Source organism: Mustela nivalis (genome assembly GCF_964662115.1).
Source record: "Mustela nivalis genome assembly, chromosome: 7".
NCBI lineage: Eukaryota > Metazoa > Chordata > Mammalia > Carnivora > Mustelidae > Mustela > Mustela nivalis.
The window spans coordinates 46,800,509-46,819,015 of NC_139026.1; the positions used below are offsets into that span (position 1 = coordinate 46,800,509).

The following is an 18,507-nucleotide window of genomic DNA, read 5'->3' on the forward strand; positions in this document are numbered from 1 at the left end:
ACTTGCCCTCTCAGCTGCATTCTTCTCCAAACAGCCATGGTCACCTTAGCAACCCAATGCTCCTAATATGGACAGCTGGTCCATTTAAAGTCAGCCCTTCTTGGCAGGAAAAATGCTTGTTCTTCAAACTGGGGGAGAGAGGAGAGGTTTTCCTTTCAATACACATTACAGGGGTTGATTTAACTTGATCAGCACTTTTGTTCTGTGGCAGCAATTTGTGTCAAGTTTCAACCTATTCTGAGTTTTTGGTTTTTTGGTTTTTTCTTTTTTAAATTCGAAAGCAAGTGGCTTTTAAAAAGGGGGGGGGCAGCTCATATGGAATTCTAAAGAAGATTGGAACGTGAAACAAAAAAGGTATCTGAAGTAACTGTATTCTTTTATAAAAAAAAAATAAAGTTATCCACATTTTTTAAAGTTCACATTTACTTAAACCACATTGGAAGTCTCAATATACAACAAGAAATCAGAGTCAGAAGACCTGTCTTTTTAACACCACAGCCTATTTTTGAATAACAGTAACATTACTAAACTTCAAAGTCCTATAACTCCAATCTACTCAATAGACTATGAAACAATCTGGGTTCCTTTATCCCACCACCTACATGTGAAATCTCTCACAATCTTTCCAGAGGATCAAATGTCAATGAGGTATTGAAACCAAATGGTTAGTATATCCAAAGACACACCAGACCTAGAATGCCCCAGGATAAAACTGGATTACTCAGAACCAAACTTGATCTGTACTTATACCACTAAAGCTGGGCCTGAACCAAATTAAGTCACTCAGGAGAAAAAAATACAGGTTTATAACAGTTTCCCTGATTTTCAAACTACAAACAAATGATTTGGGGGGAAGGGATTACCATATTCTGAAATATATGAGATCAAATTGCTTGTTCCATTCCCACAACTGGGGATTCTAATTGTCCCATCCATCTACCTAGACCCCAAATCCTTAAGAAACAGGCATATTCTAAACTTAAAAGAAACTAAATTTATGGTATTTGTTATAAATTGGAATTTTTAAAAAGATTTTATTCATTTATTTGAGAAAGAGAGAGTGCTAAAGTGCACAAGTGGAGTTGGGAGTGGTAGAGAGAGAGGGACAAGCAGATAACGCACTGAGTGGGGAGGCCCACATGGGGCTGGATCTAAGGATCCTGAGATCATGACCTGAGCTAAAGGCAGATGTTTAACCGACTGAGCCACCCAAGTGCCCCAAAATGGAAATATTTTTGAAATAATGTTCTATATTAACAGTAGCAAACAAAACTGAAGTGAGTTTATTAAAGCTTTTTAATTAACCTTAAGGTTAAGTGACTATCAATAGTTATTCATTGGTTATATTTTTGTTTGTATATATGTGTTTTTAAAACTTTTTAGGCTATGAGTTTCTTCCAGGTCAGAAACATTTCTTTTAAGTTAAAACTAGTAACTAAATATCCTATATAGGGCAAAATATCAGTTGACAGGGTGGCAGTATAGATTAGTAAAACAAAAACAAAACAAAACAAAAAAAAAACAAACCCTAAAGCTCACTCCATTTCTAGTTTCATCATTTGTAAAATGAGACTGTTTTACTTATGCCATCTCTTAAGATAACAAGGTGAAAGTAATGAAATTACTAAGCCATATAAAATACTCAGAAACTAATCAAACTAGAAAAAAGGACTATGTTACCTGATATCTAATCTAATTCTCCAAACTGTTATTTTTTAAAAGTGTAGGGAGTATTCAACAATGCATGGAATACTAACTCAATAACAACCTCCAGAGTTGCTGTTCTTCTCCCCAAAGACCTTATAAACATATAAATAAATAAGCTTCAAACTGACTTCACTTTCAGCAAACATGAATTCCCTTACCCCTGCCATTCCACTACTGAATCAGTAACATTTTCTCCTAGCTCCCAGAACAAAGTGCCCCTAAAATCCTCCTCCCACACAAACTACTCCCCACAAGGTACCTTTAGCTTTTTCTATCTGTTGGAAGCCCTTCCCTGATCTGATCACAGCTGTCATTATCCTTCTTCTCAAGTGAGGAATCACCCTTTCCCCTCACAGGAGTGTTCCTCTTTCTATCCTTTTCATTGGTGAAAGGCATACCATCACCATGGACACAGAGCTTCTGAAGTTCCCACTCTCTGGTAGTTTCTAGTTAGGGGATCCAAGAGAAGCTGTTTTGCTAATAATGTGCTACTACAGATGAAATTGTATTTCTGCATCCCTAATTTAGAAACCTGCATTTGTACTGTTCTTACTCTGTATTAGATTCGGTGATGGGAATTCACAGAACATGGTTATGCGTCAAAGAAATATACTACAAGGTAAAAATTAATGAAGTAATAGGTAACGGGGAGGTTCTAAAATATTACTGATATCTTTCAATTATTAAGTTATTGTGGGCTAACACTGAGACCAGAGCATTTTAACAAACTGTTTCTAGAAGAAAAATACATGTTTTTGTTAGGCCCCACAATTCTTTCCTTTGACTGTTCTAACAGACTCTTGGCCTTTGAGACAGATGTTTATGTTTCCTCTTAATTCCATCTTTTAGATACATTTTTTTTGGGGTGGGGGTCAGAGAGCTATCACAAGTAGGCAGAGAGGCAGGCAGAGGGGGGAGTGGAAGGAAGCAGGCTCCCTGCTGAGCAGACACCCTGATGCGGGGCTCCATCCCAGGACGCTGAGATCATGACCTGAGTTGAAGGCAGAGGCCCAAACCACTGAGCCACCCAGGCACCCTAGATACAATTTTAATATTAAAAAATGAACACAAATTGGACTTCTCTTAAATGTTCATTTAATGTTCCTTATACATTTAAGGAATTTGATACATTAACAGTTTCATTTTAATAAATAACCTAAAATACAATGTACCAGTTAGACAAAACAAATTAGACAAACACTCAGCAACATGGCCAGGTTTTAGAAAGAAAGAGGGAGGTGAGTGAAGGGGACTACAAGAATTCGACTAAAGCCTAATGTATAATTAAAATACATGAAATAATAAAACATTATATATGACATAAAGGGATACATATCAAATATATTAAAGGGTCACTTATATAGGGACTAGTTATAAAGGAAAACAGAAAAACGGTCCTTTAATGAGCCAGTGATGATGGGTATGACACAAACTAAGGAATATCACTAACTCAATACTCTAGTAATTAAGGTTAAAAACTGATACTTCAAGCATAGCCATCCTCTTTCACAGTAAACAGAGTTGCTCAAGAATTTAAACAATTTTTTAAATTGTGGTAAAGTATATATAACATAAAATTTACCACTTCAACCATCTGTGAGTGTACAGTTAACAATTTTTAATAAAGTTGTCACTGTCCTTTTAATACCTTTGACAGTGTAGGAGGATGATACTATATAAATATGAATAATCTTGTTTTGATTATCTTCTACTCTAAAAAAAGCTATGAAAGAATCTGAGCGTTTATAAACATACGTATTTACTGAACACTTACAGGAGAGCCCTAAGGATATCAGATAGCATGATCCATCACCATTGTATAACAGACTGTATTAATGTTTAAGAATTCAAACTCCATTTGCCCCAAGAACAGGGACAAAGGTGTAAGAGATCAAGTTCACTATAATTAAATCTTCTGAAATTTCTGTTTTCACTTTAAGCACAATGGTCCAAGAAAAGAACAATCTGGATTTCTCCTGAAGCACTGCCTTTGAATAGCACCTGGAGGGTCAGATAGTGCTATACACAGGTTCCATGACTCCCTCCCTTAACTGTCCAAAGATAGAAGAAAAATATAGGGGAAAAGCTTCACAAGAAACCTGGAAGTGAAAACTAGTGATGCTTTGCTCCCCACTCCCTCTTCATGAACCAATGGGTCTCTTTATTTTAACCCTGTGTTTTCAGTTATCAGGATAAAAACTGACCTGATTAAATCTGTGGCAATTTCAAAAACAGGTGGGAAAGATGTGTTTGAGAGCCCATGTTCCCCTCAGGACAAAGGACAATAAATGAGAAACAGTTATTGATCTGAATAATTCATTTTATAAGCATTTTTCCAGTTGACAGATTAAATTCACCTGCAGTGATCACTACTACCCGTACCAAAGAGTTCCCGTAAATGTAACCGGTTAAAGTCAAGCATGACTAGCATAGGGTAATAAGCACACCAAGAGGTGATTTTACTATCTACTCACTTGAACATTTCAATCTTTCAGAAGTCTAAAAAGTCTAACAATCTAAATCAATGTTGATTTAAAATTCATTGTAAAGATCATTTGGAATTTTTTAAATACTAACTGTTACTAAATATTTTATTAATTACCTAGGAGAAAGCATTCTACTTTTTAATGTGAATGTAGGAGTTCTATAATTTTCATAGGTGGAAACCCAGGTAAATAATCTCCCTTAACTTAAGGCCTCTAATAGAGCCTCTATGACTCCTCTACCACCCCAAGTCATTTAGGTAATGTCCACCAAGGTAAAAAGCTGAATGTGGCCCAAAGGAAGAGGAAAACTTCTTTTCTAAAATGGACAAACCCAATCCTAAGGATCCTAGGAATTAAGTTCCTTAATAATATTAGGAATAAGGATACCATGAAAAGCATTATTTGAGTTTCAAAGGTGACTACTTTTGTCATACCCTTTTAATCTTAACTTCAAATAAGATGAGATATACCTTGTTTGCAAATTCTGAGGTAGTAAAGGAGGAGCTAAAAAATTCGTGATAATCTTGTAATAATCAAGAAAAGACATGAAATAAATACAGGGAAAGGATTAAAAAATAAAGAGTAATTAAGCCTATATTCAACTATATTTGTTTACTACTATAGTAACAACTTCTTACCTTGTGGAATTCTCTTCTGAGAAGAATAGATACAATTCTGTTCCTAAAAAAATTTCAGGTAGAAAAATTAAAATGTTGGTTTTAAAACAGGAAGCCTCTTAAAAATAAAAAGTTAACAAAATGCTGATCCAGTACATTCAGAATGTCATGACATTTGGTATTACCAAAACTTAAGAGACAGTAAGTCCCTTAAGCAAAATAAATAAGTATAAAAAGTATAAAGTATAAAATTATAAAGTATTAAAAAAGTATTTTAATATTTGTATTAAAATATAAAATTCATTATTTTTATTATTACAAAAACACTATTCTACTGACTATCAAATCATTTCTTCTAGGTACATAGTGATGTCTCAGCACATTTTCATATTCTAAAAACCGGTACTCAATTGGGTTTTACTCTTACCAAGATTTGATATCCCGAAAGGTAGTTTTTAGGTGTACTCCATATGTCATAAAATTTACCCCTTTAAAGTGTAAAATTTAGTGGTTTTTACTACAGTCACAAAGTTATGTAACCATCACCACCATATTATTCCAGAACATTTTCATTACCCCAATAAGAAACCCTGTACTAAAGAGTACATTTTTATTCATAGGGAGAAACATCTAAAACAATTAATTTTAAAAGATATAAAAGAAGCATACTCTTCACAATACTAAGATCAAAATGATGTTTTTTAAAAAATGTACAGAACAGAGACTGGGAAGGAAAACAAATATACAAACATTTTAAAAAGAGCTGTATTCAGATAGTGGTAACATAGTGACTCTTTTTCATGTATTTCCTCTAAAGCTCTGATTTTATAAACCTTTACGGTTCTTAAAAAGGTACAACACAGCATACATTCTGTAGAGCTACATGCTCTATTTTGTACTACAATCCAAAGTAACAAAAGAAACACAAGCTAACACTTAAGAAAATGTCCACTATACTTTCTAGTAAATGTTTTTCAAAGTAGATAAAATAAGTATAAAGTTTTAAAAAATTCGGGCCGCACTTACTAATCTGGTTGAAAAGCCACAGCTGCATCTTATTTTATGACAAATTGACTGTTTCATCACTTTTGCATCTGGGCGTCTACTTCTTAGTGGTCATTTCTGAAATAAAGACATAGTCATTAAGAACATATCACAACAAAAACATCAAATCTTTAAGGACAATTTCCTAAATTTTAGTGTCTATAAAAAGAGTTATCAAAAAATTTCTTGAGCAACCTTCTAATAAAAAACATTACCAGGGCTGAGGATGAAGTGAGAGAGCTCGAATATATGCTGTCACCCCATGGGACCAGAATTACGTTACACATACTGAGTATAAAGATCTATAAATTCTTCAGTCCTAAACGCCTTCACCCAGCAGGGTCTTGCAATTCCTAAGAATGCCATTTACAGACTGGAAAAAGAAAAAAGGAAGATGTAGGAGAGAAGCCCTAAAAGTCCACATTTGGAAAAAATAAATTAACTAATAATGTATGTTTGTATCCCCCCCCCCATATACCCCTATAGAAAGAAGGCTCCAAAAGAGATTTTTACTGGCTTTATGTACTGATATCTTTTGAGCACTTAAGACAATGACTGCCGTGCAGTAAGTGCTCAGTAAATTTTCAGTGAAAGACTGAATAAACTGTGGCGCCTGGGTGGCTCAGTGGGTTAAGCCGCTGCCTTCGGCTCAGGTCATGATCTCAGAGTCCTGGGATCGAGCCCCGCATCGGGCTCTCTGCTCAGCAGGGAGCCTGCTTCCTCCTCTCTCTGCCTGCCTCTCTGCCTGCTTGTGATCTCTCTCTGACAAATAAATAAAGTCTTTGAAAAAAAATAATAATAATAAATAAATAAATAAAAGACCAACCCTCAAAGCCCTCAGTGGCAACATTTAAAAAAAAAAAAAAAGACTGAATAAACTGATGAGTGATGTAATTTTAATTGATGAAATATTTAACCTGGTACTATTTCAAAATGGTAAATTCTTAAAATGACATTTCTTCCACACATATACCATTGCTATCAATGCCAACTATGTCATCTTTATTGTATTTTCCCCAGCAAACAAAGCCCATAATTAAAAGACAAGACACGGTACCAGCCTTCAAGGAACAGAACAAAGGCATAGGTCACTATGTAATTTTGTTACTGCAATCTTTGGGGGAAAACTCCAAACGGGGAATTGCTAGATATATAATTTTGCTAAATATTGCTAAATGTTGCAAGTAGGCTATTTTTTTATTTCTTTTTTATTTTCTTATTATTATTTCATTAACACATAATATATTATTTGTTTCAGGGGTACAGATCTGTGATTCACCAGTTTTACACAATTCACAGCACTCACCATAGCACATATTCTCCCTAATGTCCATCACCCAGCCACCCCATCCTTCCTACCCTCCTCCACTCCAGCAACCCTCAGTTCGTTTCCTGAGATTAAAAGTCTCTTATGGTTTGTCTCCCTCTCTGGTTTTGTCTTGTTTCATTTTTCCCACTTCCCCTATGATCCTCTGTCTTGTCTCTCAAATTCCCCGTATCAGTGAGATCAGATGGTGACTTACTTCGCTTAGCATAATACCCTCTAGTTTTCCACATTACTGTAAATGGCAAGATTCCGATTTTTGATGGCTGCATAATATTCCCGTGTGTGTGTGTGTGTGTGTGTGTGTGTGTGTACACCACATCTTTATCCATTCATCTGTTGACAGACATCTAGGCTCTTTCCACAGTGTGGCTATTATGGGCATTGCTGCTATAAACATTTGGATGCATGTGCCCCTTTGGATTAATACATTTGTATCTTTGGGATAAATACCTAATAGTGCAATTGCTGGGTCATAGGGTAGCTCTATTTTCAACTTTTTTTTTTTAAGATTTTATTTATTTATTTGACAGACAGAGATCACAAGTGGGCAGAGAGGCAGGCAGAGAGAAAGAGGAAAAAGCAGGCTCCCTGCTGAGCAGAGAGCCCAATGTGGGGCTCAATTCCAAGACCCCCTGGCATCATGACCTGAGCTGAAGGCAGAGGCTTTAACCCACTAAGCCACCCAGGTGCCCCTATTTTCAACTTTTTGAGGAACCTCCATACTGTTTTCCAGAGTGACTGCACCAGCATGCATTCCCACCAACAGTGTAGGAGGGTTCCCCTTTCTCTGCATCCTCACCAACACCTGTCGTTTCCTGACTGGTTAATTTTAGCCATCTGACTGGTATGACATGGTATTTTGAGGTTTTGATTTGTATTTCCCTGATGCCAAGTGATACTTAGCACTTTTTCATGTGTCTGTTGGCCATTTGGATGTCTTCTTTGCAGAAATGTCTGTTCCTGTCTTTGCCCATTTCTTGACTGAATTATTTGTTCTTTGGGTGTTGAATTTGATAATTCTGTATAGATTCTGGATACTAGCCCTTTATCTGATATGTCATTTGCAAATATCTTCTCCCATTCTGCCAGCTGTCTTTTGGTTTTGCTGCTTCCTTTGCTGTGCAAAAGTTTTTTATCTTGATGAAGTCCCAATAGTAAAGTAGGCTATTTTTTTTTTTTAACATGTATGTTCTTTAACCACTAGTTGTGGAGTCAGGAAGGAATATAAGAAATTCTTTTACATGGAATAAAAAGTTGACAAATCTCAAGAATAACCACGTGTCGGAGGCAGGCCCCTGGCCAGGGCGGCCTCCGCCATTAAAAGATGGTGCCTGGCTAGTTGCCAGGTTAGGATTGCCTCCTGAGACTATCGGAAGGCCCAAAGAGGAAGTAAACAGCATTGGTTGTAGCGAAGCTGTTCGTTTAGGTGCACAGCCTGATTTGCTCGCTCCTGTACCCTGCTCGCTGATTGGTCATGTAAGTGTATATAAGTGTGTAGACTTGTGGAAATAAAGAGAGAGAAGATGCATCCGAACTGGGGCGTCTTGTCGTCCTTGCGGGTCGAGGGCGATAACCACGAAGGAAACCAGGAACTCTCTACTTCCCATACTATACCTGAATTAGTATTTCACACAATGCTATTCTTTTTGTTTAAAAAAAGGGCGGGGGGGGGGGACTACAAATATTAATACAAACCTCGGGGTTTTTTCTTTCAAAAGGAAAAGAGCACTGGAAGGATAAACCAAAATCATGTTTAAATGGTTATCTAAAGGAAAAAGAAAGCAGGATGGAAGGGACAGGGATGAAAGTCAGACTTCTCAACCTTGTTTTACAGTTTTTATGCTGGAGACATGTTTTAAGATCAAATGAACATCAATGGTAATGACATTTTGAACATCAAAGTGGAATGACTACCACTAATTGAAACATTAAATATATATTTTTCTTTTAAAGATTTATTTATTTGAGAGAAAGAGGCTGCACATGAGCAGAGGAAGGGGACAGAGGGAGAGAATATACAACCAGACTTCCACTGAGCACGGAGCTCAACCTGGGGTTCCATCCCATGACCCATGAGATCAGGACCTAAGCAAAACACCTAGAGTCAGATGCTAAAATGACTGAGCCACCCAAGTGCCTCCAAAACATTAAATATATTTTTAAAGGGGTGCCTGGGTTGCTCAGTGGGTTGGGCCTTTGCCTTCACCTTGGGTCATGATCTCAGGGTTCTGGGATCGAGTCCCACATCCGGCTCTCTGCTAGGCAGGGAGCCTGCTTCCTCCTCTCTCTCTCTCTCTCTCTCTGCCTGCCTCTCTGCCTGCTTGTGATCTCTGTCAAATAAATAAAATCTTTTAAAGAAAAAAATATATATATTTATATATAAATATATTTCTCATATATATATATATATATATATATATATATATATATATGCTTTCCCCCCTTCTCTCTGCCTACCTCTGCCTACTTGTGATCTCTGTATGTCAAATAAATAAATTAAAATCTTTAAAAATAAGTAAATAAATAATGATCAATGGTTGCTAAAACCGTTAGGTAAAAAACTAAAAGGAAACTTTATAATAGATAAATTAAGTAGACAAACTTTGAACCCAGCAATTAATCTTAACATCATTAAAAAATGGGTCAAACACTATGTGCAGAAATATTTATCGCTACACACTAAGTGTTCATCTTGGGAGCTCCAGTTTCAAAAGACATCCATAATGTTACCATTTTTAACATTTCCACTCTAACCACCATGGTCCATGCCACCTTAGTTCTCATCCATATTACCCTAATAGCTCCCTATCTGATCTCTCAGCCTCTCCCTTTGCTCAACTCAATAAGTCAGTCAGATAAGTCTTTTACAAAAGAAAGATCATGTTATTCTTCCGCTCAACCCTCTGAGTCCATCTCACCAGTCTGAAGCCAAAATCCCTAACAAAGGCCATAAGGACACGATCTTATATTTGCTTTCCACTTCTCTCGAACATGATCTCTTACCATTCTCTTCCTTGTTAAAGATCCTTGCCTTAAACACTTCAAGCACGTTCTCACTTCAAGGACTTGTCTTTTCCTCTGCCTGGAGAACAGTATCTGTCTTATTCTTCCTCCACTTCCTCTAGGGCTTAGTTTTTACAAGTTATCTTATCAAGAGATAGGTCCTGGTACCCTAGGTGAGCTCAAAATACAAAATATCTGCCTCAGATATTCTTATCTGGCAGAGAATATGTAAGGAGAAATATTTTGGAGATGGTAATTAACCAAAATATGAAAGTGACCAATTACTGTATCTTTGTGCCTAAACATCTGCAGAATTACACTGCCCCTTTTAAAAAGGTTCTTAAGGTCCCAACTTCACAGAATTAATGAAGGTAAAGCCACAACAGTGCTTTTTTTGGGGGTGCTATTTTGTTTTTATATCACCTGTATCATAACTCTAGGAAGGAGTGGTAAATGATTTGAAAAATAAATGAGTCCCATTAAAGGGGAACCTGGATGGCCCAGTCAGTTAAGCCTCTGCCTTCGGCTCAGGTCATGATCTCAGGGTCCTGGGATGGAGCCGTGAATTGCGCTTCCTGCTTAGCAGGGAGTCTGCTTTCTCCCACTGCTCGTACTCTCTTTCTCTCAAATAAATAATTTTTTTTTTAAGATTTTATTTATTTGACAGACAGACATTCCAAGTGGGCAGAGAGGCAGGCAGAGAGAGAGTGGAGGAAGCAGGCTCCCTGCTGAGCAGAGAGTCCTATGCGGGGCTCAATCCCAGGACCCTGGGATTATGACCTGAGCTGAAGGCAGAGGCTTAACCCACTGAGCCACCCAGGCGCCCCATCAAACAAATAAAAATTTTTTTTAATTAATTAATTTATTTATTTGCTTGACAGAGATCACAAGCAGGCAGAAAGGCAGGAAGAGACAGAGGTGGGAGAAGCTGGCTCTCCAATGAGCAGAGAGCCCCAATGTGGGGCTGGATGTGGGGCTTGATCCCAGGAGCCTGGGATCATGACGTGAGCCGAAGGCAGAGGCTTTAACTGAGCCACCCAGGCGTCCCAAAATTTTAAAAAATAAATAAATAAATGAGTCCCATCAAAAAACAACAACTAGCAAAATAATTGGCCCTTTCCTCCACTCCTTTAGGGACTTCTCTTTAGAATTACATTATAAAGTTCCAAGTAATCTCAGAGAAAGTTTAAACTACTTTCAAATTTGATACCTTTAGGTACCATGACCACCAGAAAGAATCAAAAGAACTCACTAACTCGAACATGACTAGACTAGCTATGACATGGTAGGGATGTTTGAACTTAATTATTTTTCTTTAAATAAACAAACTCCCCTGGGCTAAAGCCTACTCTGCCTTTTAAACATCCTGTGGCTGGCAAGCTTCAGAGTCTTAAGAGACATAGCCAGGGGACAGAGAAAACAGCAAGTATGACTCAGTGATCACATTTAATAGGCTCTGAAGACCAAAACAAAGATACCAGTTCTGGCAAGAGATCTCTAGAATTGCCCCAAAACTGACTTATCCACATACCTTTCATCTGAACAATCTATTTTCACTTAGTTTAAGGTTCACAAAGCACTTGTTATGTGCCTATCAGACCTTAGGTACAGAAATAAACCAAAAACAAACAGCAGGGATTCTAAGAGTTGGATGATGAAATTTAATGTTAAAATCAGCTTTGTCTGGGTGGGGGTGGAGGTGAAGAGAAGTCTTGAGTATTTTTGTGCAGAAATACCCCACTCGTTTAGAAATCAGACTTTAGCAAGTTCAACCACTTCAAAGAAGGCTTGTGATATTAAAGTAACCTTTCTTGAGCAACTCCTTTTTGGGGGGGAGGGGAGTGCCTGTGGGCACAGAAGGTGGCAGGCGGGGGCAGGGCAGCAGGAGAGCAGAGACAGAGGGAGAAGGAAAGAGAATCTCAGGCAGGCTCCACACCCAGCATAGAGCCCCAAGCAGGGCTTGATCTCATGACCTGAACTGAAATCAAGAATCAGAAGTTCAGCGGACTGAGCCACCCAGGTGCCCCTTCTTGAGCAACGTCTGTGTACCAGTTATCTACATTAGCTCACTTAATTCTCAGAACTTTTCAATGGGAAAGCTATTTAAAAAAAGCACACAGAGTGGTTAAATAACTTGTCCAAACCAGAAAGAACAGCTCCATGATGCAAAATTTTTCTTTTCACTAGTATGATCTGTACTAAACTGGAATGAAATTATTAGTCACAAATACCACATCTGTCCTATAGGAGTAACATGTAAATCCAGGCAGCTCATACAAGAAATGTGTTCCATTCTTCAAAAGTTGCTTTAGATAAAAGGACAAAGGGGAAAGTTCACTGTTACATATACCGAAAAGAAACCTATGGCATTAAGAGATGAATCAGAAAAATATGCTACACTGAGGTCTAAGGGAACTGGGTAACTAACTAGTCACACCACGGCTCAGTAACTAGTATTCTCTCACTATGACTAACTTCTATCTCTTGTAAGTCACTGATAGTTATTCCATACACTCAGAGAAGTCAGGCAAGAAACACTAAGATACAATAGACTGGGTACACAGGTATTTATCAAAAATAGTTTCTGTACTTTTCCAGATGTTTGAAATATTTCTTTCACTCCTGGGAATATAGATATAGACAAATACAAACATGTGCAGAGTACCCCACTAATTTCTTAAAATTTAGAACAGAATTAGTAGAGTTAAGATTGTAATTTTCCTTTTCTAGAGAATTCTCTCATGTGAAACACCTTAGTTCCTGACTCCATGGGATAGGATAACACTTACTGGCCTCACTTCTTTATAACGAACAGAACCTAATGTTTAATGAGTCATCAATCAGAAAATATTTTGTAACCTGGTGATTCACAGACCTGTACCCCTGGAGCCTATAATACATTATATGTTAATAAAAAATAAAAACTAATTTAAAAAATGCTGTAGAAATATTTTTTCAGAAATGTAAATTTAATTATTATTAGATGCACCCACTGCCTATGACACAATAAAACAAAGTAACATACCTATTGTAAAATAAAAAGACAAAGATAATCAGGACACATCACTGGGGAAAGGTAGCCTTGCTTCACTGAATGTCCTTAGTTGTGTAAAGAAAGTGAAAACTCCTTGAAACAAATTATCCCCATTGACTAAAAAACGTACCATTTAAACAATCGACCTCTTCACAGAGAAGAGACTCAACAGATTGATGACTTAAAGTTTCCAAAGGCCTAAACAGATATGCTGGTCTTCTAAATACTTGATTTTGACCTGGGAATTGTCAGCATAAATTAACACTTAAAAAAAAAATCTCTCTCAATTTTAAGGAGAGGACACACTTCCCCATAACACCAATTATGAATAATACAACCTTATTTTTTTCAAAATAACTTAAGAATTCTAGTGTTTCTTTCTCAAAGATGAAATACTTTGTGTGCAGGCCTATCATTAAGACTAAATAAGGATAATATAAGGATAATGGGAATGCCTGCATGGTTTTCTTTTTTTTTTTTCTTCTTTTTTTTTAAGATTTTATTTATTTATTTGACAGACAGAGATCACAGGCAGGGAGAGAGAGAGGAGAAAGCTGGCTCCTCACGGAGCAGAGAGCCCGATGTGGGGCTCGATCCCAGGACCCTGGGATCATGACCTGAGCCAAAGGCAGAGGCTTTAACCCACTGAGCCACCCAGGCACTCCAAACTGCATGGTTTTCAAGTCAACATTGGGGGCATTACCTACAGCTTTGTTATTTTATTTTATATTTCAACAAAAAATGTAAGTAGATAGCACACACAGTATTGTTTCTTAAAACTTTATCACATATACAATCTCTTCCTACAGTTAATGTTTGTCTTTTTCTCTCTCTCCTTCCTTTCTTTACCTTGGCACTCACACACACAGAACGAGTAACTATTATTTTTAAAACCTTCTGTTTTGTATACAAACATGCTAGGCACACGCTGGTAATGATATAAAATGTATTTCTTAGTAAGAAACAAGACATCTTAACATGTGATTCTACCTAGAACATCAAAGTAAATATTTCCAGAGTTAATTTCTTCAGTGTCTTCAACATTACATATAACAAGGACATTTATACAAATCTAAATATCACAGAGTCTGCAGGTTTATTGTTTTTCATGAATTTTAATACTACACACAATAAAACAGTCACTAAGAAGAGTAGCTTGATATTAAAACAGGTTTACCCTTCTTTCAGGGAGTGGAGTTACTTGAATACCGAAATACCTCAGTATTTGATACCTTCTTCTTGAAGATGCTGTCATCATACGTATGTGTCCCAAGAACTATAACCCAACTCCATTAATGCCCTCAAAAGGAGAAACAATTTTTATAATGCTCACTTCTACCCTTTTTTTTTCCTAGATGGTAACCCGTAACTTCAAAAATAGAAATCAACCAAGAAAGTATTGTAATTTTTTTCTAAATTCCTCCTTTATCTGTTAGAGGAGGAAAATATCACCTTCATTCATTAGAAGTTCTGGTGGGCTCTAAATAGTTTTCAGCAATATATTAGAGACTTTTTTCTCCACAACCAAACTCTTTTTAAGATACTCTCTCATGATGGGTATCATACAAGGGACAAAAGAAGGAATGACCAGTGTCTTCAACTAGTTTCCAGCAAATTAAAAAGCAGAATTCATGTCACATGAAAGGACCTTCAATAAATCCATATCCTGAAATACTAAATACAAGCTATACCTGTTTTCTTTGAACTTCAGCTATTAAATACTTTTCTCCTAAAAATCCACACAACTTTTAGATAATTCAAAGGAATTCAGTGGCCCTACACAACTTGTACCTCCATGATACATAAAGAACTTGCTTAATAGTCTATATTTAAATGACACGTAGAAGAGGAAATGCTAGGATGGAAGGAGAATGAGAAAGACAAGCCTTATAAATTGGCCATATTAGAAATAACAGAACAGATGTTGAGAGTAATGGGGAAAAAAAACCTGTGAAATCATTTTACATTTTACAGGTGAAGAAACTGAAACAGCTTATGAGCAAAGAAAGAACTGAAGTTCACATTATAAATGGTATTTCCCCCCAGACTTACCCACTCCAACAAATTTATAGTAAGTATTTTAGCTTAATGCATACACAATACAAGCAGAACGGAGTGCCATGCCGAAGAGTTTAAATGCATGATTTCTGAATACAGCACGTAAGTTAAGGGAAATCAGAAATGGCCCATGTGTCCTTTAGGAATGACAGAATTCGAACAAGTAACCGGTTTCCTTGCTGTAGCTCTTTAGGTCAGTCTCAGGTGGACAGATCACTGTTTTGGCCCAGCAGGACATCTCTTAAAAGATGACTATTTAAATTCACATTAGCTAACTCCATCAAGATAAGAAACTTGTCTATATGCCAACATCATATTTTCAACCTGGTAGCTTAATAAAAGGACTACTGCCCATTTGAGCATCGCTAGCCCACTAAACATGTTTTTTTTTTTTTAAAAAAAAAAAAAAGGAGGGCACCTGGGTGACTCAGTGGGTTGGGCCTCTAGCTTCGACTGAGGTCATGATCCCAGGATCCTGGGATGGAGCCTGGCATCGGGCTCTCTGCTCAGCGGGGAGCCTGCTTCCTGCTCTTCCCCTGCCCCCAGCCTGTCTCTCTGCCTACTTGCGATCTGTCTCTGTCAAATAAATAAAAAAACAAAAATCTTTAAAAAAAAAAAAAGGCATAAATCTCAAAGTAAAGTAGCAGAAAAGCCGAGTAAATAACAACAATTGCATTTATACAAAAATCCTTTGTACACACCCAGCACTGGACAAAACAAGAAATTCATAGAAAAATAAAGAGTTCTCAAATTAAAATTTATATGCTAAGAAAGATGAGACAGAGGTAAGGACAAAAAACATAATATATTCAGTATTAAAACTGTAATATGTAAAGATGACAAAAATCATTTTTAATTTAAAGGACATTTACCTTACATCATGTAGTTCTCTAGCACCCAACCCACATTTACTGCCTACAAGAGTATGTGTGTGGAAGAGCACTTGATCTACTCACTTTCACAAAAGTTACAGCTGCCCATTTAGTCCCAAAGGCACAAATGGATAAAAAAACGTTATTATAAAGCTCTATTTTGGTAGCACAGAAAAATCTGCAGGACAGACAGACTTGTGCTAAAGCAATAATTAACCAGAGTTGTGGTTTATGAAGAAATACTCTAACTTGGCTGACATCATAGTAACTATGGGAGTTTCTCTTCATGATTCTTCACCCCCCAAACCAAGTTGGATACATCCCAAGTTAAATAACAGCTCCTGTTTATTACTCCTAGATATCACATACTTTTTTAGCTTTAAAATAGTGCATAAGTCAATTTAAAATGCAAACTGGTATAGAGGCTTAAACTTACTGTTTAGTCTAGAGAAAGCCTTGATTTCAACTTTAAAAAAAAAAAAAAGGCCTCAGTGACCTTCCTACAGCAGGGGAGGGGGAGTTCCACTGTGTTTCAAGCTGCCATTATAAGTAACAAAGGACACAAAGAATGATGCTGATAGGAGGATAACACGTGTTGTATGCCCCCCCATTCCTTTCATATGTATTTGTCTGTGTCTCCCTAGTGGGGAGGGTGTGGGGGGTGTCATTCTCCCTTCGTGTGTGTTTGTGTGTGTGTGTGTGTGTGTGTGTGTGTGTGTGTGTATTTTTCTCTTCCTGCTTCAGTCTTGGTCTTCAGTCTTGGTCACAGACTGTCCTTCTGTCTCCCTTATACTCAGTAACTGGCTTCCAAGCACTGATATTCCAAAAGAACTGTATCAGACTATAGCATGTGGCAGAGTCACAAAATGAGAAACTACAAATCACAAAATGAGAAAAAGAATCAGAAATTATTCAGTCAGTTGAAAATATAGAAAATTAAAGCCACAAATTTTCAACTGCCTTTAAATACATATATACGATACATAAGATTTTAATAAACTGAGTGGTCAAACAGATTTATTTACAAGATTTTAAGATAAATATATTGGGAGGAGGGGAGTTTTTAAAGAGTCAGTTTAATACTGAAGTTGTAAGCATAGGCTTCGGAATCATAGCTTTGAGTTTGTGTCTCAGCTCTGAACGGGCTAACTATATGATCCCTCTTAGCCTACTAGTTCATGTCTAACACTGTGAGGATGATCTATGACAGAGCTTGTAAGACACTTTTAGCACAATGACTATCACACAGAAAGGACTCAACACGTACTACATATAAAACATCATATGGGGCACCTGGGTGGCTCAGTGGGTTAAGCCGCTGCCTTCGGCTCAGGTCATGATCTCAGGGTCCTGGGATCGAGGCCCGCATCGGGCTCTCTGCTCAGCAGGGAGCCTGCTTCCCTCTCTCTCTCTCTGTCTGCCTCTCCATCTACTTGTGATTTCTCTCTGTCAAATAAATAAATAAATAAATCTTTAAAAAAAAAAAAATCATATGGAGTCAATAGTTTATCTTTTTGGGGGGGGGAGGGGGGAGTCTGCCCAGCATCTAACTTTCCCTTAAGTTTGGGAACTTTTCCACCTTGTGATTTCAGAAGGTCAAATAGTTTTCCACATCTTAAAATTGAGAGTCCACTTCCCCCCACCAATTTTATGATTTCAAAAGTTAAACACTTTCCCACATGTTGTATACATGTAGGACATGGGCTCTGCCAAACACACACACCCAGCCCAGAATATGAATGGGCAACTAGAGGGCAGGCAAAACAGAGACCAAAAGGAACTCACTCCCACATTAACGGTGGAGTAACTGCAGCAAGGTCAAGTCCTGGGCAGAGGTGGCAGCATTCAGAGCCATCCAGAGCTAGCCACGTCACTGGGGCAGGCTGTGGCGTCTGTCAGTCTGTCTCTAGATGCTACCAGCATCCTCATGGGAATCATTGTGCAATATGATTTTGGGCATTGTTTCTGGCTGCTTAGCCCTGAATACTGGTTCTCTAACCCTGGAGCAACAATTTGATGAGCCCCTGAGCTCTACTCGGTATCCTTTTAAAATACGCAATATGCCTGAATTGGTTTTTACTGCCACCAGGAATTCTTACTGACAAATCAGGTACGGTTTACATCCATTTTCACTTGCCCCACCACCACATGGGAAAAGAGACTCTATTTTAAATCTCTCCAGAGATAAAAAAGTATTGTTCACTTTCAACCAACTGCTTTATCCTGTAAGGCCTTGGAAATCTTATTTTAATACATTTTAGATAACCACTTTCCTAATTCAGAAGATGGGAAATAACTCATCAATTTGAGATTTCTTTCAAAGGAATACAGTCAATAATAAGCAATGACACAAGAAAGT

At 37.4% G+C, this 18,507-nt stretch overlaps 1 protein-coding gene across 4 annotated transcripts in view; it reads right to left on the reverse strand.

Moving 5' to 3' along the window:
- The window catches only part of FRS2 (fibroblast growth factor receptor substrate 2), a 117,826-nt gene that overhangs the window by 60,067 nt on the left and 39,252 nt on the right, over window positions 1-18,507 (reverse strand). For all 4 annotated transcript variants that reach the window (XM_082742904.1, XM_082742901.1, XM_082742902.1 and 1 more), the window contains exons 2-3: window positions 5,837-5,932; window positions 4,832-4,874 (exon numbers count right to left, since the gene is read on the reverse strand). The gene's annotated coding sequence lies outside the window, so the exon portion shown is untranslated. The remainder of the gene's footprint in view (window positions 1-4,831; window positions 4,875-5,836; window positions 5,933-18,507) is intronic.